Source organism: Falco rusticolus, chromosome 18 (assembly GCF_015220075.1).
Source record: "Falco rusticolus isolate bFalRus1 chromosome 18, bFalRus1.pri, whole genome shotgun sequence".
NCBI lineage: Eukaryota > Metazoa > Chordata > Aves > Falconiformes > Falconidae > Falco > Falco rusticolus.
The window spans coordinates 587,323-611,027 of NC_051204.1; the positions used below are offsets into that span (position 1 = coordinate 587,323).

A 23,705-nucleotide genomic window follows, 5' to 3' on the forward strand; every position below is an offset into this window, starting at 1 on the left:
TGTTAAGACATAGGGAGCGAGGGCACCTGAACAAGGGAATCTTCTCCTAGTTGCTACCTCTCTGATGTGGACATTCAGCCTGTGTTTTTGGCCCTGCAGGGTGTTGGTGAGGAGGAGAAGCTTTATGTAGATTTGACTGTCTTTGCAGAAGTCTTGTTTACTAGGAATATCCATGTGCTTCTATTTCTCTGAACACAGATGGAATTCAACAGCAAGATACTAGATACTGAGCCTATTTGCTCATTGTGCCTTTTCTAGATAGGACTGCTTATGACACTCAACAGTTTTTCAAGTACTGCGCCACCAGGTTTCTGTGGCTGTGCTTTGGGCCAGGATGGTGCTCGCTTGTGTGACTGCAGTCCTGGAGAGCTGACTACGGGGAACCGTTGCTGTTTTTCTTGAGGCTGGCAGTACTGTGGTCCATCAGCTGACAGATTTAATTCTTGACTTGCCTTTGCCAACAGAACTTCTAAATGTCCAGAATGTGGTAAGAATGGCTGTGCCTGAACATCAGCTGGGACTGGCTAATGATGCTTCCCAGCCCATGGTTGCTTGGATCCAGAAGGGACTTGGTGCCTGGTGAGCTGAGAACTCTGGCAGGCAAAGCTGAGCTTTGAGATTATTTCAGAAAGCCAGGTATCATTGTGCTGATTACTTTGTGTTAAGAAATGAGGGCAGAGAGTCCTTTTAGTTTTGTCTTTAGATGATGAAATAGTCCTGTTTAAGGATGCTCAGCTCATTCGCAGTCAGTCTTGTGTTCCCGGTACATCAGTACTGCCTGTAGGAAGAGCTGCTGTTCCAGAATTGGACTCTAGCTGCTTGCACTTAAGTTCAAATTCATCTTGTTCTGTGGTGTCTCACATGGACAGATCCACTTGTAGCACTGTAGTATTTATTTTACAATTCCCAAAGCAATGGTATCTTCTTGAGAGAAGTTGTGTCTATCCTGGGAAAATTCTCCAGCTAATTTATCGTGGCTACTTTTTAGCCAGTTTAAAAATGGGCAGAAAAGAGCCATTTCCCTGGTTTTAGATTCCTCACCTGTTTCTACTGACCTGAAGAAAATCCCTATCTCATAGTGTTGTCTGTTCATAAATCCAGATTATATTTTTCCCCCACTCATATGACTGTACTTTGTACTTCCACGGTTATTGATACTGTAGTAAGAGAAGGGCTTTGTCTCTCCATAGACCTTTCCCAACCCAGTCTGCCTTTAAAAACCTCTGGTGCTGCAGGTTCTGTATCTGTTTCTTTTTCTGCTATTGATTTTCTTTTCACAGTCTCTGTCAGAAACCTTTTCTTAAGACTGGACACTTGCCCTCGATTTGCACCTGAATGTTTCTCAGGAAAAAGCTGAAACTTGGGGCCTGACAGAAGATCCTTCCTGCAGTTTCTCCACTAAATCCAATTAGCAGGGCTTGTAAACCTGTAACACAAGGCAGTAATTCCACTGAGGGATCTCTGCTGTGTCCATAATGCTCCTGGGCATCTCATTGCTTTTCCAGATGAAGCAAGCAAGGTGGAAAGGGATCTTTTGCGAGTATTGCTTGTTTCTTCAGCCTCTCCCTCTACCTTCCAGCGCTTCAGGCTGGGTTGCGGGCCCTGTGTTGGGTGGTGAGGGCACCCTGGTGCCTCAGGGTGATAACACATCACCCGTTGATGTGCGGAATTAAACTCTATAACTCACGGTAAGTTATAAAGCAAGTATGTTTATTGCGGCGCCGGGTGCAAGGGGGATCGCCTCTCCTAACTTGCACACTTGGCTGTACTCACAATACATATTTATACAGTGAAATTGCTTAGTTCTGCCCAAAGTCTACACCTACTAACTAGTTATTGGTTAGTTGCTTTCTTGCTTCAATTTAAAGGTATAGTTCATTTTAAATGTACCGTGCATGCTCCCTGAGCAAGGGATCTACCCTCTTTGGGGGGGCCATTTGAGTAGGAGGTCGGGATCCATTATTTTATCCTAGTGTCCTTGAGTCTTATCACTTAAGTAGTTTTTCTTTTAGCAATTAGCACATCCCTGTAAGGCGGCTACTGATTTACATTCTTGTGGAGCTCACCTACATCTGTACTAACTGTTCCTTTCGAAGTGCTGAGCAGGCCAAGCTCCAGACCTTCTCTCGCAGACGGTGAGGCTCCTGCCTGCCTGTTGATGGTTCCTGTTATCTATGCAACTCCTGCCTACAGAGTTTTAGGTTTTTCACTGTATTTTCTCGCATCACCGTTGGCTCCTTGGCATAGGTGTCTACTCAGACGCTAAGGACAGCTGCCCACCACTGTCCCTCCATGGCATTCTGGGGCTTGTTGGTCGTGCAGACAGCAGCCCAGAGCCGCCTGCCCTGTGCACAAGACTGCTGTCTCTGTAGTGCGGTGCTTGCCATGGACAAGGTTGTGCCAGGATGGCTGCACACTGCAGCTGCTGCCGGGGGCTGGCGAGGAAGGGACGGGCGCTGCCAGCAGCTCGCTGCCCTCAGCGCGTTCATCTCCCGGGATATGGCGGGCAGCGGCCCGCAGCAGCGCCGCGCCTCAGCCGGTGGCTCCGTCCCCCGCCGCAGGTGGCTGCGTGGGACGCGTGGCCAAGCGGGAGCCAGGGCGGCGCGTCCCCTCGCCGCGGGGCTGTGACAGGCCTGGGTGGGGGGGGCGGAAGCTTGGGGGGCTGGGGGGGGTGGGGGCGCGGGACCCCCGGGAGAGCCCCACACCCACCTCCCCTCAGCGCCCCCTGCGAAATGGCGTCGGGCTGGGGCGGCCAGCGCGCGAGCGCCCCCTGCTGGGCGGGGCCACGCGCGCCCGCGTGCCGCAGACAAAAGACCGCGGCGGCCCCTCCCGCCCTGCCCCGCCCGCCGCGCATGCGCCACCCGCCGCCGGGGGGGCCCTCCGGGATGGGGGGCAGGGAGCAGTGCGGCGCATGCGCCCTGCCGCTGCGCGCCCCCCGCCGGCTCGGCGAAGGTTCCGGAGCTCGCGCGCGCCCCCCGGCCCGCCCCGCCCCCGCCCCGCCCGCGCCGCCGCTGTCACTCGCCGCCCGGCTCCGGTGCGGACTCCCCTGCAGCGGCAGGTAGGGCCCCGGCGGGAGGCGGGATGGGGTGCTACACGGCCGGGCCCCCTCTCCCCGGTCTCCGGGCGCTGCGTTTCGCTGTCCCCACGCTGAAAGCCTGAAACGGGTGGAGCAGAAAAAAAAAAAGCGCCCCACCAAAACGCCTAAAACCAGCCATTTCAGCCCAAAAAATCGCTGCGGAGGGGCGCGTCACCCCCGGTTGCCGGTGTGCCCGGGGGCCGCCTCGGCAGCCCGCTCGCTGCAGCAGTGCGAGGGGCGTCCCCTGCGGCAGCGCTGCCGCCCGGCTGCAGGTGCGGGGAGGGAGGGTGGGGGGTGGATTTTTTTTTTTTTTTTCCCTTTCCCCTTTTCAACGTTTTTTTAACCCCGTTCCCTGCGGCAGGTGGGGCCGGGGGCTGTGCCGGCGGGGCTGCGGCAGGAGGGGTGGGCAGCGCCTTCCCACCCCGGCGCGGTGCCATCTTCTGCAGCCGTCCGTGGGGAGGGGGGAAGGCGGGGGGCAGCTGTAATTAAAACAGGTAAATTAATCAATAATAGAAAACCATGAGGAAAAAGGCGGTTCAAAAAACCGGAGCTGTCACGCCCAGCCCGAAATGTTGGGGTGGCAAGCGTTATTGAGGTCACGGTGCCCCGGAGTTGCCGTGCTTTGTGCATCCCCCAGGTGCCCCAGCCGAGAGGTTCCAATATTTAACGTTAACGGCGCGGCGGCCCCAGGTGGGTTCCCGTGCTGTCCGACCCCGCGTGTCTGCCAGCCGGGCTGGGGATGCTGGTGCCCAGCCCGGTGGGCTTGGGGCTGGGGTGGTGCTTCTTGGCGTAACTGGTGGTGTCAGCTCTCCTGGATGTGCCTCGCACCTCACAGGCATCCCTGCATCCTGCCGAAATGGTCCCCTTGTCCCTTTCATTAGCTTCTTTCTGTGCTGCTTGTTCTTCCTTGTCCTAAAATCGCACCAGGCGGGGCGGAGGTCTGGCCCCCTTCCTGGGCTTTCCCTTTTTTCCTGTAGTTGCTGAGTATTTCTTTGTTTTAAGCCTAGCTAAACAGGTGCAAAATGGGAAGTTTTTCTGCCAGGTGTTTCCAGGCGGGCTGCGTGGCACACCTGCCCTCCTGGCTTGGAGCAATTAAACCCATCAGGAGTAGAAACCACTTACTTCAGGTAAGGGATGGAGATTTCTGCCTGCATCCCTGTCTGCCATGTTAGCACAAGGGAGGATTTGGCTAGGGAGGATAATTTTCTTTTTTTTTTTTTTTTTTTTTTTTTAACACCTAGAAATGCAGTCCTGTTGTTTGTTCACAGAGGGTAGCTGCCATCGCGTTAAAGGGAGTTTCTCCTTCCATTTGCTGGTGGTACCACCACGCGAGGTGCAGCTCCATTTGCAGCAAGAGGCTGGTCTTGCTTAGAAACGGGCTTGCTGGAACAAGCAGCTGAGATGAGCTAAGCTGTCACTTCAGCAATTTGTATGCAGTATATTCCTGAGCTGTCCTGCGTTTATCTGCGTGGATCTGGGCAGATGTCTAATGTGTGTCTGAATGAGTGGAACAAAATTCACTACTGAGAATCATTAATTTGTTGTGTCGAGCAATGGCTGCCCTCTTGCATCTGATGAAGGGTTTTTGCATTTGCTGCCAATACCTCACGTTTGGAGTGTTTAATGGTTTTCCTTGTGCAGTTCAATTTTTTTGCGTTTTTCTCTCAAGGTAGTCAATCAAAACAGATCTCAGTTGAGTGTTTACTGGCTGCTCTTGAGAGAAGGAAAATCAAAATCTCATTCTCTCTAGAAATGAGAAATAGGCTAACCCAGTTACACTTTGTTCCCTCTTGATATGCAAAATGATTGTTTTTTACCCCAAGATGTGCAACTTAAGGAGAAAAGCAAGGTGCTGGCTGACTTGCCTGTAGTGCATAGGGGTTATCCAGGTGGATAATTCACACCTGTAAAAGTGTTGCATTTTCTTGCTCTAGATAGAGTAATGGTGTTTGAAGGGAGGTGTATGGCTGTGGCATACATCCCCGTGCCATCCCCCAACGTTAGCAGAGGTACCTCATGCTGTTGAATGCCCTTGGAAATGAAGGCTTGCCTTCAGGGCTTTGGAATTAAGATGCAGGTGGGGTTTGTTTTTTGAGACCCAGCTCTTGTGTTCTGGGAAAGTGAGATGCCTGTCCCAGAGGTTGGTTGCTTGGGTCTCCATCCTCCATAAGGCTTGATTGCAGTACGAGAGGATCTTAGGACAGCTGAGTCTTGAACACACAGAACTTAAAATGAAACACTTGGGCGAGGTCTGTTTGGTGTAAAAGGTTTTTAGGTCATTAGTGTGTGCATGGAGATGCCCAGTACTGTGGGTATGTCTTTATCTTGCATGGCAAGATGGCCAGAAGCTGACCCTTGAGAAACTTGAGGTAGCTCTGCCTGTTTTAATGAGTGAAAGTGTGTAGCATGGTTGTTGTTATTTGAAGCCTTTAAATGAAGACTCTTGTTTCTCTCTAAAAGAGGACCCATTTGTTCAGCCCTGCTCTGGAACAGCTTGCTGCTGACCTGCAGCTTTCAGGTGAACTTGTTACAAAGGTCCCACCTGACATGAACATGAGACACATCAACATATTGTGGGTCTCTGCCAAGGCTATTAGCTGCTCTGGAAGGGGCAGGTGGCATCACTGATAAGATACGGACATTTACCCTTCATCAGTTGGGATTAGCTGAGATGAGGACAGAAGTGACAGGACCTCTGTGTGAACCTGTGGGGAGCTCCCGTGGAAGGGAAATGGGTCCAGTCCCTGCAGGTGACAAGTGCAATAGTATGGGTTTTGTGGCCCTCCCTTATTACATGCCCTTTTCAAGTACTATGTTAAGTATTTACAGGTCAGGCTTCTAATTAGTCTTCCTCACCCTGCATCAGTTCCTCTGTATTGCCTTGCTGTCCTCTGCTTCTAGCCTCTTTCTAACCGAGGCATTTAGTTCAAACTGTCCCATTGCCTCTATGCTTGATAAACTGCAGTTTCAGCTGGACCAAGTAAACATATTTATCTGTCCTGAACAAGGAGTGCTGCAGCTTTCTCTTTTCCTTCCTGAGAGCCATGGGGAAGTCTGCTCCCCTGGCCAGGAGAGCAGTCCTCGCAGGATAAAAGTGAGGGAAATGTGGCACTGTAAACTGCTCTTTCCATGTTGAGGCTGAGCCCAATGTAGCTAGTCAGGGATACTTGCAGCATGCCAGTAAGGTAGGTGTCTTATTCTTCTGCCTTTCATGTTCCTCTGCTTCATTTTGGAAAAATTCTGTTCTTCATTGCATGCTTGTGGATCTGTGTTGCATCGTCTTTTTTTTTTTTTTCCCCAGGGTTTTGCCAGTCATGGGATTTGGAAGTGGTTGTATTTGCTGGGGCTTAGCTGAGCGGTTCTTAATGTGTAGTAGCAGGGAGTAATGCAAATTGCTCCTTGATGATGTTTATATCCTCATTTGGAAGTTGGGCTTTGCAGCATCATGTGGCCGTTAGAAACGGCTGGGGAGAGCCACGTTGAAAATGCTTTTGAGATGGTGTCTCTGCTGTTCCTTCTGAAAGCCAGTGTTCATCAGCATAGGAGAACAAATTGTCCAGACACAAATTGTCCAGCAGCACAACTGTAACCACTTTGCCTGTTGGAGTGTCAGTGTGCGCCTGTATGGACGGTTGGCATAGCTGTTCGAGATGTGGGTGCTGGGGTGTGTCCACATCCAGACTTTCAGACAAATCCCTTTTGGTTTGCAAAGTGTTGAAAATTGGATTATGAAGCAGTGTCTGAGGGGAAATGCTGAGGGTGGCCGTTCCCTTTTTTCCCAATAGGAATGTTATTCAAAAGCTGGAGAAAGCTGTAGATTTGAGTTTGTCTTGAGCAGAATAAGCTTATCTTCCCAGCCCAGTGCGCTGATGAGGCTTGGTTGTTGTCTCTGCATCTTTTGAAGGAGTGTTGCTAATTTAGCTGTAGCAATGCTCTGATGCTTGATGAATCAAGAAAGAATCAGGGTGCTGGCTTCAACCCAGCTCCCAGTATTTTCCAGTTTGCTTAGCCTGCTGGTGGTTGAGGTCAGTTGGCTAGTAGGTTGGCTTATTGCTTCCTAGGCTGTGTGCTGGCTGTATGTAGGTGTGGACAGAGAGTCAGAAGCCTGTAGTGAAGTGCCCTGGACTTGTGACAGACTTTTGTGTCCTTCATCTGGGTGATGCTGAGAGGGTGTGCGGTGTGTTAGGGCTGTCACTGGTGGAGCTGCTGGAATGTGGCGCAGGTTTAGGAGGGCTGTGGCTCTGCACGCAGGTGAAGCCACCAGCCCATGAACAACAGGGTTGTGCGTTGTGCTTTCTGGGTATATGGCTTGCTGCAAGGCCTACAAAGCACTGTGAACCCTTTCTTGCAGAAGCAAAACAGACCTCTTAAGCTGTATTAGAACAGCTGAGGCTGTTAAACAAAATGAGGGATGTTTCCCTTGTGTGCCTGCCCATAGCCAGGTGGAGGGGGAACCCCAGACTCAGCATCTTGGCTATTCCCAGCCTCTGCTTAGAAGATGCACCAGCTGATGGCTTGGGAGGACAGCAGCTTTCAGAGGACCTCTATTGCTGCAGTTGCATCGGAGCTGGCTGGCTTTCTAGGTTTTTCTACCCATCCAGTGTAATCTCTTTCTGCCTCGGGAGCTTTGCTTGCTTAACTGGTGTTTAGACTCCAGAGGTGGGCTGGCATGGTGTCTGGGGCTCACCCCAAGGGCATGTCCTTGCACTTGGGGGTGCTCATCAATGAAGAAGGCATTGCTGTAATGCATGGGTTGCATAGGCTGGGCTTTGCCTACCTACGGAGACAGAAAAGAAAGGAAATTGCAGAAGTAACTTGAACTGGATTGCTAATCCTTGCAGAGCAGTGCAGAGATGTTCCCACTCATCGCAGACCAGTCCTGGGAAGAGAATGAGGGTGAGTGGTCCTGGGCAGAGGTCAGTGGGCTGTTTGGTGGCAGGCAGTCCTGACAAAACCTTGCAGAGCATCAAGCTGGCTCAGCCCCACCAGAGGTGCAGCCCTCAGTTTGGGTCACTGCTCCTGCCTGGAGGTGCATAAGCAGTGGCGTGTCTGCTCTGTGCAGTGCTCCCACCTGCCTTTTTAAGATGAACAGCCCTCAGTCCCAAGCTGTCTTTGCAGGTCACCCCAGGTTGTGGTGGTTATAGCAGAAAACTAAAGTGGACCTTTAGGTAATCCCTTGTGTGGTTAAGGTGGGCACAGCTCTGCTGTGAGGGACTGAAGGCATCTCTGAATCTCTTGCAGCAGGATGGATCTCCTCCATCCACGAGTTGTAGCTGTGTTTGGCAGTGAAATCTGCTGGTTGTAGGCTGCTTTTTTTTTTTTTTTTTGAAGTGCCTGTGGAAAGCATATGCAGTTTACACTGGAGTCTGGAGGAGCTGTATCTGTGCCTTTAGACTTGAGTGGATTTTCTTTGCAAGTCTAATAAGCCCTTCATGCTCCTCAAATCAATCCACTGATTTTTCCCTTTCCCTTCCAAGCAGTCCGATCAGTAAAGGCAGTCATTACATGTGGCGTGGCTTGTGTTTTCAGTGTCTTTTCTTTAAATATCCAAGAAAAGGGAGCACCAGGGGATACCTTCTGTTAAGCTAAAAGGATTATCGCTGCAGTTGCGCTAATTATTTCCATCTTTGCAGCCTCCCTGCTGTACCTGCCCTGACCTCTCTTCCTAGAACAGATCTGGTAGCCCTGTCTGTCCATCTTTGCCTCTGTGCCCTCCCTCAGTGCTGTCCTTGAATTACTTCGGAGCAGTTGGTGGGACTGCGCCATCAGTGCCCTGGGAAGGCAGGTCCATTTGTCCCTCAGCTGTCCGATTCAGTTGGCCAGTGTGTGTGTTGCTCTTCGGTGAGCTGTGGCTCAGCTGTCTTTGATGCTGCTGTAAGGCACATGGGAAGGATGAAGGCTGATGGGGGTCATTGTGGGACGAAGTGCAGTCTTAAGGGACAGATTATACAAGCCCGTGGGAAGGAGGACTGTATTAAACTGCCATTCGTGGGGAAACCTAGCACTTACAAGAGGTGATGAAACCACTTGTGTTCATGGGTTTTAATAGCATGTGTGACTTTGAATGCTGTGTGCTACAGAGTTGCAGGGCTTTCTGCCACTTGTCAGCATTTCACTTTATGGCTGCCCATCAGCTCCTGTCCCAGGCTGTCTGCCTGGAAGTGCCTGATGTAATTTCAGATGGATTTCATGAGTGTGTCAAGTCACTCGCTGCAGAATGAAATTCCTTGGGGTGTTTGTAAATGGCTCAAAAATATCTAAACAAGCCTCTCCCCTGATCCTTGGACACATCCAGCTCAGCGATGTGCATGTTTGTGCTGGCCTGGAGATCCATTTCTGAGATAAATCAGCGGTCTTCCACACATTGGAAAGAAGCATTTGCTGGGATGCCCTTTTGAAGTTGAAACTGGAGAAGCAGGAGGGTGTGTGTTGAGAGTGGTGAAATACTTCTCTGACTAAGAAACATTTCATCTTTAATTTGATCAAAGCTTGACTGAGATCCTGGATGCACTGGCTTGGTCTTACTGTGACGGTGTGTGTGTGTCTTGCTCACATGCAGCTCTGCTCCTTCTTTCTCTCAAGTGTTGTTTCATGTGAGATTCCTGGTACAGGGAACACATTTGGCCAGATGTGTACATTCTCGGTTGAGCTGAGGGCAGAGCAGGCCTGTCACAGTCAAGATGAGAGGCAAGATGGTGGGCAAGTAATTTTTGTCTTGGCTGGCTGCTGTGGTCTCATGTATCCAGGTAGTGGGGTGAGTCTTTGGCAGAGGGTGAAGGATGGTGAGTGCAGGCATCACATGAGCTTTCATCGGGCTGAGATGCAGCAAAATGCAAGTGGAAGGACAAGAAGGGGGCTGAAGAGATGCAGTAAAGCTAGCTGAAGGTTTTGTGCATACTGTATTCTCCCTGGGTCCCTGTCCTGGGAAGGGGCTGTTGGATCAATGACTGGAAGTATGGTGTTGCGAGGGTTTTGGGAGTAGGTTGAAAACTTGCTTGTGCTGGGGTTATAGGTGACAAAATGTCCCTGACCTGGTTTGCAGGGCTCAAGGTGTGTTCATTGTGTGGTTAGTTTGAGGACACAGCGATGACAGAAAGGGTTTGCCGGAAGAGACTGTCCCAAGAGAAGGGATAATCTAGTGGGATGAGCTTCCTGGAGGCTGGTTTGTAGCTCTAACCTTTTGTGAATTCTCAGGGTTATGTGTCAGTGCAGGCTGGCAAGGGGAGCCTCTGCATAAAAATACAATTTTTATCTGAAAGTGTACTTCACTTTGGTATGGTCAGAAGTAAATGAAACCTAAGATTTTGTAAATGTGGCTTGTGTTCCTTTCCTAATGCTGACCCTCCTTTTACAAAGTGCTGACCAGCTCCATGCAGGTGCTGAGTATTTTATTACCCTCCCACTGCAGATCCTGGATGTGATGGGGTAGGAGTTGCAGGACTGAATTACCTTTGTGGTTTAAGGTGAGACCTGTGACGAAGCTGGCTCGTATGGTTGTGTTACAGAAGTGGAGTTTCACGTGCTCTCTGCTGGTAGCTGTAGCTTGTGGTGTCAGACATCAGATGTTTGTGAGCCCAAAGCTGGGTTTTAATCTGAAGTCAGAGTTGCCTTTTGTGGTTCATTTTCAGATGCTGCTTAGTCTGAATTCAAGGGCAGACTTTAAGCAAATTCTGCCCTTTGAAGTTACTACTTTATTTGTAGTTTTACCTACTGCCTCATCAGCATGATAAATGATGCTGCCCTGGAGCTAGCTGGAGGGGTTTGCAGAAGTAGCTTTTAACAATGGACATCTCCAAATTGGACAGAAAACTACATGCTTTTCCCTTTTCTTCTGCTGTAATAATGGAGAGCCTGGCGGGCATATATAAGCAGAAGTAATAAACGTTGCCGTTGGGTACAAAAAGGAAAACAGGTTAAAAATCCAGCTAAAGATCTACTGCCTGAGCTGTGGTGTTGCTTGTAGACACTGCCCATCAGTAAGCAAGAGAACAGAATCAGAAAGGCTGGGACTAAGATGAGGGTATTGGACCTATCCTGTGACAAAGGGAGTGACTCTGGGGCTTGCAAAGAGGAGACTTGCGGGGGTTGTGGTGGTGGATGGGTGATCTGAAAAAGGGCAACTGTGAGCTGGAGAGAGGATCTACCACGATGCAGCTAGGTTTTGTTCTCATCCTGAGCAGTGTGTGCATCTTGGGTACCTGCCAAATCCAAGCACCATGTGCACATGCGGGCATGCTGTCCTGTCTCCCTTCCTTTCTCATCAATCTTTCCTGTGCTTGTCCTCTTTCCCTTCCATTTTGAATCTTGCCTGGAGAACCAGATTCATGTTCTTCTGCAGTGCTCTTGGGAGCCTCTTCGCTGGGGCAGCTGATGCTTGCGGGGCCCTTCCCTTGGGCAAGTGCTCAGCAGCTGGACTTGCTGAGAGCATGAGCAGGGCCCAGCTCCCTGCAGAACGTACTGGTCTTCCAGCATTGGGAACCCTTATTTTATGGTTTTGTAGAATACTTGGCATGAGTTTTGCCTTTCCCTGATTTTAGTGGTAGCTGAATTACCTTGCTAGCTCCTTCCTTCCCCCAGGTTCCTCAAGGTGAGAGGCAAAGAGAGTCATGGATGCTGTTTAATGTGAAGGCACTTATTAATGCTTAAACTCAAATATGTCGCTGCTTTTATTTTGTCTAATAATAGGGTTTATTGTCACAGCTGTCTTGAGGTCCATGCTCAGCTCCAAAGCGTGTTTCATCAGTTATTGTTGCTCGTATACTTCCCTTATGGAGGGGTTTTTAAATCCATGAGTGGGTTTGTGGGTTTGCTCTATCAACATCCAAGAGCTTCTTCGTGCTTAAATTATTCTTGAATGGAAGAATACTGTACTGTAGTTGCAGCAATGTTTGTGTGCAGGTGAAAAGCACCTTACCAATGCTCGTGGCAAAATAGCTTGAAATGGCCTGGTTGGATTGCTAGAAAGTTCTCGTTAGCAAGAGGAAGCTGGGCATACCTAGGTGATGCTGGAGGGAGATCAGCATGCATAAAGTGAGTTTTGGAACTGAGTAAGGATCACTAGGCACTGAAGTCCGGTAGTCTGCAGAGAGAGTGCCCTAAACACATACCATCTATGAAAACGGGCCTTTCTGTAAGGTGGGTGAAGCTCCTGCCTCGCCTCGGTGTGAGAACAGGAGGCAGCATCTCCCGCCCGCAGTGCGCTGCTCTCTGCCTCCCTTGGGAAGGAGTACAAAGCGCTGTGGCTCTAGGTGTGGTCAGAGCCTCTTCAGATAGTCTGCTGCTACTCGTGCACTGCAATAAAAAGAAGCACTACCGAAATACTGGCAACCCTGTTTATTCCAGCCTTTGTATTAATGATTTCGGTAGAGCCTGTGACCTTACCAAACATGAATAGATCCCTGGTAACCCGAGACCAGGAGTAATATTATTTTAAGCAGGAAGTAAAGCTCTGAAGCAGACTTGTCCTTTTATACATATCATACGTGTGACAGCAGAGCTGCATTTAGAGCTGAAAGGGGATAAAATCCCTGAGGAGACTGATTGCACCTGGTTTATTTTTAACGAATGTACTAGGGGATATTGAGCCTGAGTTCCTAGACTTGGGGCAGTCTTAAATTCAGACAATTTCCACTCTTCACCCCTGTGGAAAGGAAGATGGGCATCAACTGGGCTTCCAGCTAATTCCTGGGGATGATGAAAATGCACATGGATTCGGATTTTATTTTTTTTTTAACTTGCTCCTCCTTTAGCCTTTGGGTTGGGAGGGGAAATAATGGTTTTAGAACTCTTCGGCTGAATTTATGGTCTGGGTTCCCATGTGGGTTGTGACTGTTCATGCTGCCTGCATCTGCTTTTGTTGCAAAACTGCTCATCTGCTCAATAAAACTAGAATCAAGGCAAGACAGATTGCTACCTGATTGTCATCCCCAGTGGCCCAAACTGGGCAAAGACCAGCTGGACAGACATCAGAGTACTCAGTAGGGATGTGTTTTGTGTATGAAGGTTTTTATTTGCTGTTCATCCTTACTTGAAAAGCCTTGTTTGTCTTGTGCCTCGGCATGGTTCAAACTGTGCTCCCTTGTTGTGAAAGGTACAAATGCAGCTTCTGTTGGGTTTTTGTTTTTAGAAGGAAGAACTCTGGCTCCCGAACTCTTAACTTGTGCAGGGTATCAGGAGACACTACTGTCTTCTGCCGCACCTCTTGCTTGCTGTTCATGCCGTGGTGTATGAAACTTGGAGCTAGGACAGGCCCCTGGCGGAACTGTGGCAAGCCGTGAGCAGCCTGATCGGCCGCTCCCTGTGACTGGGGCAGCAACTTCCCAGTGCTCAGCAAGGTGTGAACCTGCTGGGGTGCCCAGCCCTTTTCCCCATTACTCACTGATGTGGTTGGCCTGTCCCAGTCCCTGCTGTCTCTGTGAAGAGTTGAATGATGCACTCATCCCTTGGCTGTGCTTTCCCGATGATGGCTTTTTTCCTTGACCTCCTCCAGATTAGGGTTTTTTTTTCTGCATTTATCATCTTCTTACCTCTTCTGATACAGATTTAATTAAAAAATGCTAATTTTAGTTTTTAATAAATACTGTTGTGAACATTTTGAGGGAACTGTTTTCTTCCGCTGTTATGCAATAACATGACAAGGGAGATGTAGGTGTAGCAGAAATGCTGGATGAATGTCCTATTGTTTGTGTCTTTTGTGTGTCTTTTGGCCTTAAAAAAAAAAAAAAAAAAGACATTTAGGAAACACACGCTGGCTTTTGACCTCATCTGAAGTGTCTGTTATTCATGTAAAGCAAAAATAATGCAGAAAAGCTAGACAAAAGCTAAATCACCTTTTCCAAGTCCTGTCATGTTGCATAGTGACTGCTGGACTGAGGACAAGTCCTCCTAAAGTCCCAAAAGCTTGTGAGGTCTGTCATGTTTGTTTTTTTTCTAGGCTAAGAAACCAGTGTGTAAGGAATGCATGACTCTTTTCTTCCCCTGTATTTATAGAGAGCCTGTCCTGGTAAGGTATCCTGCTGGATGCCAGTGCTCTCAGCCATCTTCGGGATGCTGGAACTGGACACTATGGGGCCAAAGGGTATTTGGTGCCCAGTTTGGGTATCAAGCAGTAATGGCTTGGTGAAATAAGCACTGTGGCTGAACTGTGTGGGTGATGGTTTGTCACAGGAGTGCGTAGAGGCCTGTGTTTCCCATTGCAGTGGTAAGCTGTGGCTTTTCAGGCAAGCTGGTAATGCCTGTTCCTGCATGCCTGTGTCTGACCTGCTTACCCTGGGCTTCTGACCATTGCTGAGGGCAGCGAGTGTCACTGCTTAACCCAACTGACTGGACACCCTGTCCACTTCCTCCCTGTTCCTTGTAGTGGTAGTGTCTCTCTGCTGTAGGACACTGGAGACCACTTCTGCATCTGCAATCTTTGCAGTCAGGAGCCCTGCAGGACTTGGATCCTGTAGAAGTGAGATAGTGCTCCCTGGGAAAACCCACCTGACTTGGCTTCTTCCCTGGGACAGGCTTTCTGTCACTGCAAGAGCGATGCCAGCCATGGTGGTGTGGCAGTAGCTGGAGCAGATGGTGCTGTTGTCATAATTTTAATTTCTATCCATGTGTTGAAACAGCACAAAATAACTTAAGAAATGAAGGCCCGATTTGAGAAGATACCTTGAATGTTTTCCTTGCCCTGAGAAAATCTCCTGCAACATTAGGGTCCACAGCACTTTCCCAGTTCTGTCGCATCCACTCTGGCTAGGATCACTTGGATTCGTAGGCTAGAGCTCTGGCATGAAGTTCTTTTATGTTTTATGTCTTCATTACTGTATCAGCATTGAATATTCACAGAACTTCTGTCACGGTGCAGCGAATGTTGTCAGCACTGTGAAATCAAAGAAAGAGGAGCAGCTGAGATCAAAGTAAGCAATAAACACATACCTTGTGTCTTGACAGTGCCTTTTTCAAGCCAGAGGCAATTCCTGGAGGGGCTCAAGGTGCAGCTGGATGGCAGCTGGTGCTGGCCTCCCACGCTTCCCCCTCTGCTACCTTGGTGCTCCAAAGCTGGGGTGAGATGACCCATAGCACTACTGTCACATACAGTTTCTGCCTGTGAGGGGTTCAGTTTCTGCTGGTTTAGTGCCTTGAACCACATTCCAGTGGGGTACTGGAGCAGTGCTGGTGGTGTAAGGAATAAGGACCAAGCAGTGTGATCTGGGCCTGGCTTGTCAAACTGCAGCCTTGTTCTACCAGTTCTGAGGCAGGAGCCTTGCTCTTCCGACCTTTCCACAATGAAAACGTCGCTGCTCTGAGGCCGGGGTACCACCTACTTATTTTTTTGGGCCCTTCCTGTGGAACTGCACCACGTGTACACATTACTGGTTTGGTTAAGGTGGAAAGTGATACCAAGTACCTAAATCTTCAAGTCCATTTACAGGTGTAAGTGAAGTTTTCTTCCCATAAAATTCTCTTAATTTTTGAGGCTTCTGGTTGCATGTTGATCTCTTTCCAGTGTCTGCATCATTTGAGCCTAGCACCAAACAGAGCAGCATCGTCTGCCTTTGCATATGGGAGCAGTAGCTAGTGTGCAGCCTGCTCACTGCTTGCACCGTGGCCAGCTGGCTACAGCAGCTCCTGGGAAGTGCAGGATGTGCAGCCTTCCAGCACAGGAAGGCTTAACCCTGCTTGCGTGTCCCTGGGGGCCCTAGCCCTGTGCACCGCAGCAAGGGTGGCTGTTTTCTCCTGCAGCAAAGAAAGAGAACATTCATGGGCCTGGCAGGAAGGCGGCCGAGTACTGCAGAGGGTTTTTCTCCTTGCAATGGACTCTGCAGTTTTTGCACTTAAATGCAGAACATTTAACTCCTTCAATGCAGAGTGTGCTGATGGTGTGTGAACTCTGCAGATGGCTCAGGGCTTGTCTTAGATCCCATGTTCACACCAGGTTTCAGATATCTCTCTAGCCCGTGGCTCTGGTGCACCAAATGGATGCTGTTGTATGTGTGCCACTACAAAAGCCTGCGGAGAAAGGAAATTAGCAGAGCTTTGGTTCTCTCGCTGGCAGACGTCTCTGCTGGGTCCTACAGCCCACGGCTGTGCTACAAAGCTGTAGGTTATAAAATGGAGACGGTGCTGGAGAGCTTGTGTGAGGATGAACAGCAGAGCTGCTTTCAAGGAGTCACTGTTCACTAACGTGCTAGAAACACCTTTATCTGGTGCTTTGGTTGATTGCGTCGCACACTTGCTAGGTGGGGTGAGCTCAGCTCCACGCTGTCTCATCACCCAGCATGGCTTTTTTGACCCTCCTGCTTGTTTGAGGGTGTTTGGTGTCTGTCTGGCTAATAAAGAGCGAGTTTTGGGGTATTTCTCAGCTTTTCAATTGACTGAATTGCATTTCGGGAGCTCTGTCTGGGAACCCAAGAAGGGTGTGACAGTGCTCAGTGTCCTACCAAATTGGCTGTGTTCAGGGAAATGGGGGTGATCTCGTCTGCATCTGTCGGCCTTCCCCTGCCCTGGGATGTGTTGTGGTACCCACTGGAGCATGAAATAAGTCCTGTCAGTTTGTTTCTGACCTCATAATAATGTAGAAAATTGTGATAACCATGAGAAACTGCTGGCCACACTACTAGTCCTGCTTGTGGTAGATTGCAAGCATCCACAGACCAGATGAGCCCTGCCAGGCTCCCTTTACCACTGACTGCTGTGTGAGAGGGACCTTCCTCAACTGCTTATCACGGGAACATCCTTTATAATTGTTCCACGTGAGCAACAGTGTGCAGCAGCTGTCAGTTAGTGGGGATGGATATCTTTTTCTTTCTTCAGGCAGTGCAGTCTCTCAGGAAAGCAGTTTCTTCTTCCTTATGGTGTAATTTGCCGGCCAAGGTAAAGGAGACTTTTGATGGGGCCCAGCACAGTTGTGCTGTTGACCATCCCAGTGACATTTCCAGGAACTTTTCTTTCCTCTTTTCTCTCTCCCCATCCAGGCACACATAAATGTTACTTTTCTGCTGTGGCTGGAAAGTAGCATGCTAAGAACACATTGACTTGTGTTTTCTTCCCTGATGGATTCTTTTTGGTGGCACTGGGTGGTCTGGGGGAGCAACTCCTCCCAGCAGCTGGAGAGAATGTCTAAGAACTTTGCCATGCATAGCAGTTCAGCCACATCTCAGCATGCAGCACAGCCTTTGAAAGGCAGTGCAAGGGAAATATTAGGCTTCCATTTTCTGTTAAGTAAATAATGATTGGTACAAGCCTGAATGCTGGTGAGCCCGCCTTAAAACCTGCAGCAGCAGGGAAGATGCTCTGATTTCCAGCAGGCTGGGCTGAGCCTGGGATGGGAAGAGTGAAAGAGAATTAGCTGGTAAATAAGATCTGCCTTCTCTTTGATCCGCTCTACATGTTCAACTGCTTAAAGGCTTCCCAACAAGCAGGATTTTGAAGGAGGAAGAATTTATCCACCCATAGACCATCCTATGGTTCTGTGACATGCAAGACTGCAAGATACTGCAGTAGGGGGTTGGGAAGAAATCCGAAGGTAGCCTAGTAAATCCCTGCCAAAGAGGCTTCTCTTCCTTCTATTCACAAAGAGCTTGCTGAACAGACAGGACAAGCTTTAAAACTAGTTGCTTCCTTTTTCTCTACTACATGGTAAGCCACTCTGATCAGAGTTTTAATCTAGCTAAAGTTAGTGGACTTAGAGACAGCTTGATCTTTGCATCATAGTATGGAATAAGAACGGCGATCCCGAGTGCTGACACCTCCCTGGGCAGCCATCGTCCTTAAACGCCCTCCTGTAAGCTCACAGAGGAAGCTGGGGCAGGAGCGGGGGCTGCTGTAATGGTTGGTTTTGACTTGGTCAGATAAGACAGGCAAAAAGCAAAAGGTAAGAAAGGGTAAAAGATCAAGGAAGGAAGGTAGTAATAGTGGCAGTGCTCAGGTTTCAGGTGAGACAAAGATGGAGCCCTGCTGCCCTTATGTCCCTGTCCTGTCCCTGAGGAGCTTCCTCTGGTTTCTCTACTCGGGTGCTGCTCCAGAGAGCCCTTCCTGAATGAGAGCAGCACAGCTGGGAGCATGCAGGTTGTGGCATCTGTTGGAGCCTCGCTTCTGCTCTGGTTTGCCCCCAGCCTGCTCCATGACAAGCCTTTTCACCTCTGTTCCCCTTGCAGGGAATGTGGGAATAAGGATGTCTTTGGTGAAACCACCTGGTGCTTCTGTCAGTAACAGTTGATGCAAGATTCAGAGTTAGTATTTCTACACTGCAAAACACTCGTGTATATTCCCAGCACATTCCTGTTCTTGGGAGAGGCCACGTTTGTGGTGCACTTTTATTTGGGCAGAGAAAAGACATGCAGGTAGAACCATTTCCTATCTCCTGGGTCCAGCTACTCTTGCAGTTTAGGCCGTGGGCTGGAGTTGTGTGCCTGGATAATCTGGTCTCCTAATTGCCACCCTGCTTGGAGGCAGCTGCTGAACTGGGCCTAAGCTGATTTGGGATGGCAAATTCTGTTAGTTTAATTCTCAGCAACACTGAGGAACTTGTCAGTTCGTGAGTATCCCTTGGCTTTTCTGTAGCCCCGAGCATGCCCTGGAGACCTTTGCCAGCTGGTGACCCTCATCAGTTAGCTTGCAGAGCCCTTGGCTGTGGAGAGGTTAGGTTTGTAAGGGCTGTTTACTGATGATTCCCTGAGCTATTGTGTCTTTGAATCCAGCTTGTCTGTTCCTTTTTGGTGCTGTTTGTACGGAGTCGTGGCATCTCAGTACTTGGGGTTTCCTTGCCCTGTTCCCACCCTCACCTTTCCCCATCTCCTTTCCAGATGTGGCAATATGTCATTAGCTGATGTGGGGGTTGTTTATTGCCTGGTCTCCGTAACCTTCAGGTCCCAAATGTGTGTGTGCATGAAGCCAGTGTGACCACTCTTGCTGTGATGAGGCTCCTGTGCCTCAAAGCTGTTCTGCTACGAACCCAAACCCATCTCACGTCTGCATGGAAGGTGGCCAGTCCCCAGAGAGAGGTGTCAAAAGTTCCAGGCTCCCAAGGAGTCACTTTAACATGGAAAAAACATGAAACAAAAAAAATAAATGAAGAAAGGTGCATTTTTGAGACTATTTCTTTTGCAACTCCCTCTTATTGTTCTGAGAGGCATTTGTCAGTCTTTGAACCTGAAGAAGTTTTTCTAGCCTTGTGACTAGATAACTTGAAACTTCAAGAAATTTCTCAACTCACTGAATATTAGGCAGTGCCTGCGATTAATGAGATCGCTGTCCATATTCCTTCCTCTGTCAGCTTCTTGGAAAAACAGTACTTGGAGGTGTACACAAAGGAGATGAAAAGAAAGTTGCTTATGAATTATGAAGATTCTTTCAGGGTGATGTTATTTCATGGAGCTGTCACTCCATTTTAATTAAGTAGTTCGTATGGAATGACGCTTTTTTTAAAACCCTTTAGGTGTTTGATCACCTATCAGAGGTAACAGATAGCTCATGTTGAATTTTCGTTTTCAAGTAACAGGAGTGGATGCTTACTGCCCTTACTGATTAAATAACGGAGGAGGAAGACACTGCTGCGGCTGAGTACAAGATACAATAGCCAAGAGGCTTTACTCTGCCCATGTCTGGAAATTAGCTGGGTGACTGCTTGGACACTGTGTGCTGGTGTAAAGATGGAGCTGCTCGGTTGGGCCCAGTGATGAGTACCAAAGTGTGCAAATCTAACTAGTATCTCTCAAAGCATTGCACTCGCCTTCTGCTGAAATTTCTCTTTCCTCTGTTTTCTTGCAATGTGTGGCTAGTAACCCCCCGCACCCAGCCGCAAACAGATCTGCCAACGCCTAGTTTATTTTGGGATTTGTGCGTATGTAAATCGAGCTATTAGTTCCCAAACTCGTGATCCCTGGAGCTGTGCTGTTTGAATTGCTGCAGATCGAGACTACTTCCTCTGTGATGGGGAATAATGCTGTGGCCGTTCAGAAACAGCGGCTGTCAGAGTGTGCCCTGTCGATCCTTGGGCTGCGGTTGTAGCCCTGTGTGTTACTGGGCTTACGGGTGAGTGGGGTGCAGCTGCTGACCCAGTTTCCTCGGTCGGGCATCGTGGGAGCACTCATCTCCTTGGCACCAGAAGGGTTGCAGGGATGCATTTTTGTGCTCCTTTGTGGCAGTGCTAATGATGTTGTCTGGCACAGATTACGCAAGGCTGAGCACCACCGAAGCACAGCTGTGTGGTCCCCAGCATCTGCTTTCTTCCCCCTTCACCACTGGGCCACTCTCAATAGGGTATGTTGTTTTCAGCCCTGGTTTTATTTACCTTTCATTGTGGAGAAACCTTTTGCCAAGGGATTAAGACTTTGGGGTGCTTAACTTAATTTGGGATCTAAATCTTCCCAGGCGGAGAGTGCTGGAGGCTTTGTGCGTGGTTTGCTGGTGGTTAGCCTGAGCGGCAGCAGAATGAGGGCTCTGCTGTGTCTTTGTGCTGGTGATGATGTGTCCTGACTGTGCTCCAGAAAGGCAGCTGGGGTGCCTGTTTGCTGGCTGTGCAAGAATTGCTGCTGCAGACTGGGCATGGGGCTGTCTGGAGCTGTGTGGCCTCGTGGTCTACAGCGCACAGGGGTCACCAGGCAGGAGAAACATGCTGCTTTACAGGAGAAGTTTCTTTCCAATGCCTGGAGCTGGTTTATGCCCTATAAGCAGGGATTAAATGTGTTCTAGCTGGGAACTTTTTATCTGTTTCGTTCATTTATTGATTTAATTTTCTTTTTAAATCCTGGTTTGCATAGGCCTTCCCTGTTCTCCTTCCCTCTTTATGAAATATTTGTAGCCATTGTTCAGTTCCTCTTGAAGGAGGGATGCAGCAGTCATTCCGTTTGGACCAGTTTTCACATGTGTGGGTTGTGCAAGGGCGGGGGATTACCATGAATTGAGCAGTTGGTTTTATTCGAAACAGTGCTGCCCCAGCTGTGCTGAAAAGCTACTAGAGTAGCTTTTACTTCTGCTGACAGACCAGACCAAGCCATTTTATTGATGCCTTTGAGCCTAACAAGCTATAAATTTGCAGGATGGGTAGTGGAAGAAGAGCAGTGCTTTTAATTTCTGGCTCAGTTCTCCTGGGCATGAATGTAAGACAGTGTCAGGGATATGGCTGCAATGTCTTGACTCATGGTCATGGCGTCTTGCAAATGAAGCCAGGTCAGACTGGCTGCGGGCTGGCACAGAGATCTTTGTGGCTGTTGGAAAAACGGCAGTACATGGTTTTGCAGGCATTGTGGGAGCCATTACATAAAGCAAATAGGCTTTACTGTCAGGTCTCTGCAACCTCCTCTGAGAGGAGTGATGTTGCTTTCAGTATCCTTGCCAAACTCCACAAGGAAAATTTTCCTTTTGAAACATCTTGTGGACCTGGAGCTGACTAACAGCTTTTGCTTCCTGGCCTAAACTGCAGTGCTCTTGATGGCTGTTGAAGGTTTGATCATTTCATACTGGATATGTGGTCCTGCGTGCTTTGGGCTCTTTGGGGTGAAAATTGCTGGTTTGGCTTTTAGCCCGTAACATTTTGTACAGCACAGGCCTGCAGTGACTGTGCAGGGCCAAGTTCAGCCGTGAAATGCTATTCAAATGCTTGAGAGTTGCTCCTGGTTGCTCAATGTTGAGTTTAGTTGGCTGAGTCATGGAGAAGTGCATCCCGAGTCTCCTGATGGCCTGAATGCCATGAGCTGCCCTGCACTGCCTCTGCTCTCCCGATGGATCCATGCACACCTCTGGCTCATCCCTGGTTACAGCAAACAGGAATATCTGCTCCTCTCTAGGTTACACGGCCTGAGGGTAGGGTTGGCAATATTCAACTCTCAAACCAGTTGGAGGCTTGGAGGCCAGTGTTTTGTAATCCTTTATCTCATTGGGAAAGCAGGTCCAAGACTGGGAGTGAAATAGGCTGTGTGCCAGCCTGCGTCTTGTCTTGACGCCGATGCGAAGGGCAAAGCAATTGCATTTGGTGGTATGAGGTGGCTGGGCTCTCACCAGTGGAACTCCCCTCCCGGACAAACTGGATATGTTCAGGGATGCTCAGGCCCCTAAGTCACACATACAAACAGCAGAGGTGCTGGTGGGCTGAGCCTGCACTGCCAGAAATCAGCCTGTTTCTCCTGCTCCTGGCAACAAAAACTTTGTCCCCCTCCTTGCCTCATTGCACAGCTCAAAATGACTGCTCAGTACGCCTCCTCTCTCAAAAGGCGGGCTGAGGGTTTGAAAAATGTGAGGTTTGGAGGAGCTGTTAATTATGGGATAAGCCGTTGCTTTTTAGATAGTGTCCCTGGTTAACAAGAGTAGTTCTGCTGGAAATGGATAAGATTCTTAGGAGGGTTGGTGCGTTATCTGTCATGCAGAGGGTGCTGCCCAAGTTTTATCTCTGCACAGCTATCCTTGCTGTAATTATTCATTACTGAACCATTGCTTCAAGGTGGGGCTGGTTTTACACTTTTTAGAATATTTTAGAATATGTTTTCCCCTTAATGTTATGTTTTTCCCTAAGAGGGTTTTCCACTTCCCCTACTTGAAAAGAAAACCAAATGGGATTATCATTATAGACTTTTTTCAAAAATTTCAGACCGTCTTTGTTTAAGAAGTCTAATCTAGAATATGCAGTTTTAATAAGGTTTAAATTTTCTTTAGTCATATGAGTTTGTTACCTGAGTGAAAACCCAAAACAGAGCTGAGACTTTCACTCTAGAATAAGAGGGGTTTGCAAATAGGCAATTCAGTTTTGCTTTTTGGTTTCAACCAGACAGATCTGTCCCAAAACTGTATGCATCATCAGTACGGTTTCAAGTGAACGATACTTTTAGCTGACGTCTACAATGGATGAAAAAGGAGGAGGGAGAGAATGAAGTTCGGCATTTATTGGAGAGGCATAAAATGTCTTTATAGATGATGTTCCTGGCGAACAGGACCGTATGATTATATGGCCTGTGTATTTCAAATTCTGCTGGGAGAGCTTTGCAGCTTAGAGATAATGGTGGTGGTGGCTCACTTGTACTTACCGATTGAATTGCTTTGTGTGCTTAATGTTATTTATTTGCTTATCTGGTGCTGATGAAATTTCATCAGCCCTATTGTAATGGGTTTAAATCTCAGCCCTGCCAGGCTTCGGAGGGCAAGCTGTAGGAAATGCTTCCCGAGCCGCTTGTGAGAAAGGCATCTGTTGAATAGGCATTTCTTCAGCTAAAAGCAAGATGCTGTGGGAACCATGTTGGGAGCTCAATCCCAACCCTGCCCCGTGGCTCATGCCAGTTAGTTTTTGTTCCTCACCGCTGACTGCTGCACACAAGGGCTCAGACGCAGAGTGACTCTGCTCTTCTGCCTGTCATGCTGCAGACGTGGCGGGAGGACATTATGCTTCATCTGCTGGGAGGTGCTTCTGCAGCAAACTGGGCATCCGTCCCCAGAATCACCATGTCCAATTGAATGAGTGTCCAGCGCGTTTTGTAAGCTGCAGCCAGGTTTTGGGTGCTCTCAGGGGCCCACTGAGTGGTTTTTTTGATGGATCTTTGTGGCTTTTGGTCATGTTCTTGTAACAGAAAAGACTGCTCTTTCTCTCTTGTCTCTGAAAAACTAATGGCTACATCGTCCCGAGCCCACCTCCAGTCCCTTAGCTCTGAGGTGGCTA

General features: G+C 48.8%; 1 protein-coding gene across 18 annotated transcripts in view; it reads left to right on the forward strand.

Annotated features, from left to right (window-relative positions):
* Window positions 1–2,952: 2,952 nt before the first annotated feature.
* Window positions 2,953–23,705, forward strand: part of MAPT (microtubule associated protein tau) — a 52,908-nt gene continuing 32,155 nt past the window's right edge. For 15 of the 18 annotated variants that reach the window (XR_005108007.1, XM_037411373.1, XM_037411377.1 and 12 more), the window contains exon 1: window positions 2,954–3,058. The gene's annotated coding sequence lies outside the window, so the exon portion shown is untranslated. Of the gene's footprint in view, window positions 3,059–3,125; window positions 3,349–19,625; window positions 19,754–23,705 lie in introns of those variants that run through there. The other 3 variants (XM_037411385.1, XM_037411374.1, XM_037411375.1) reach the window with 3 other exon arrangements.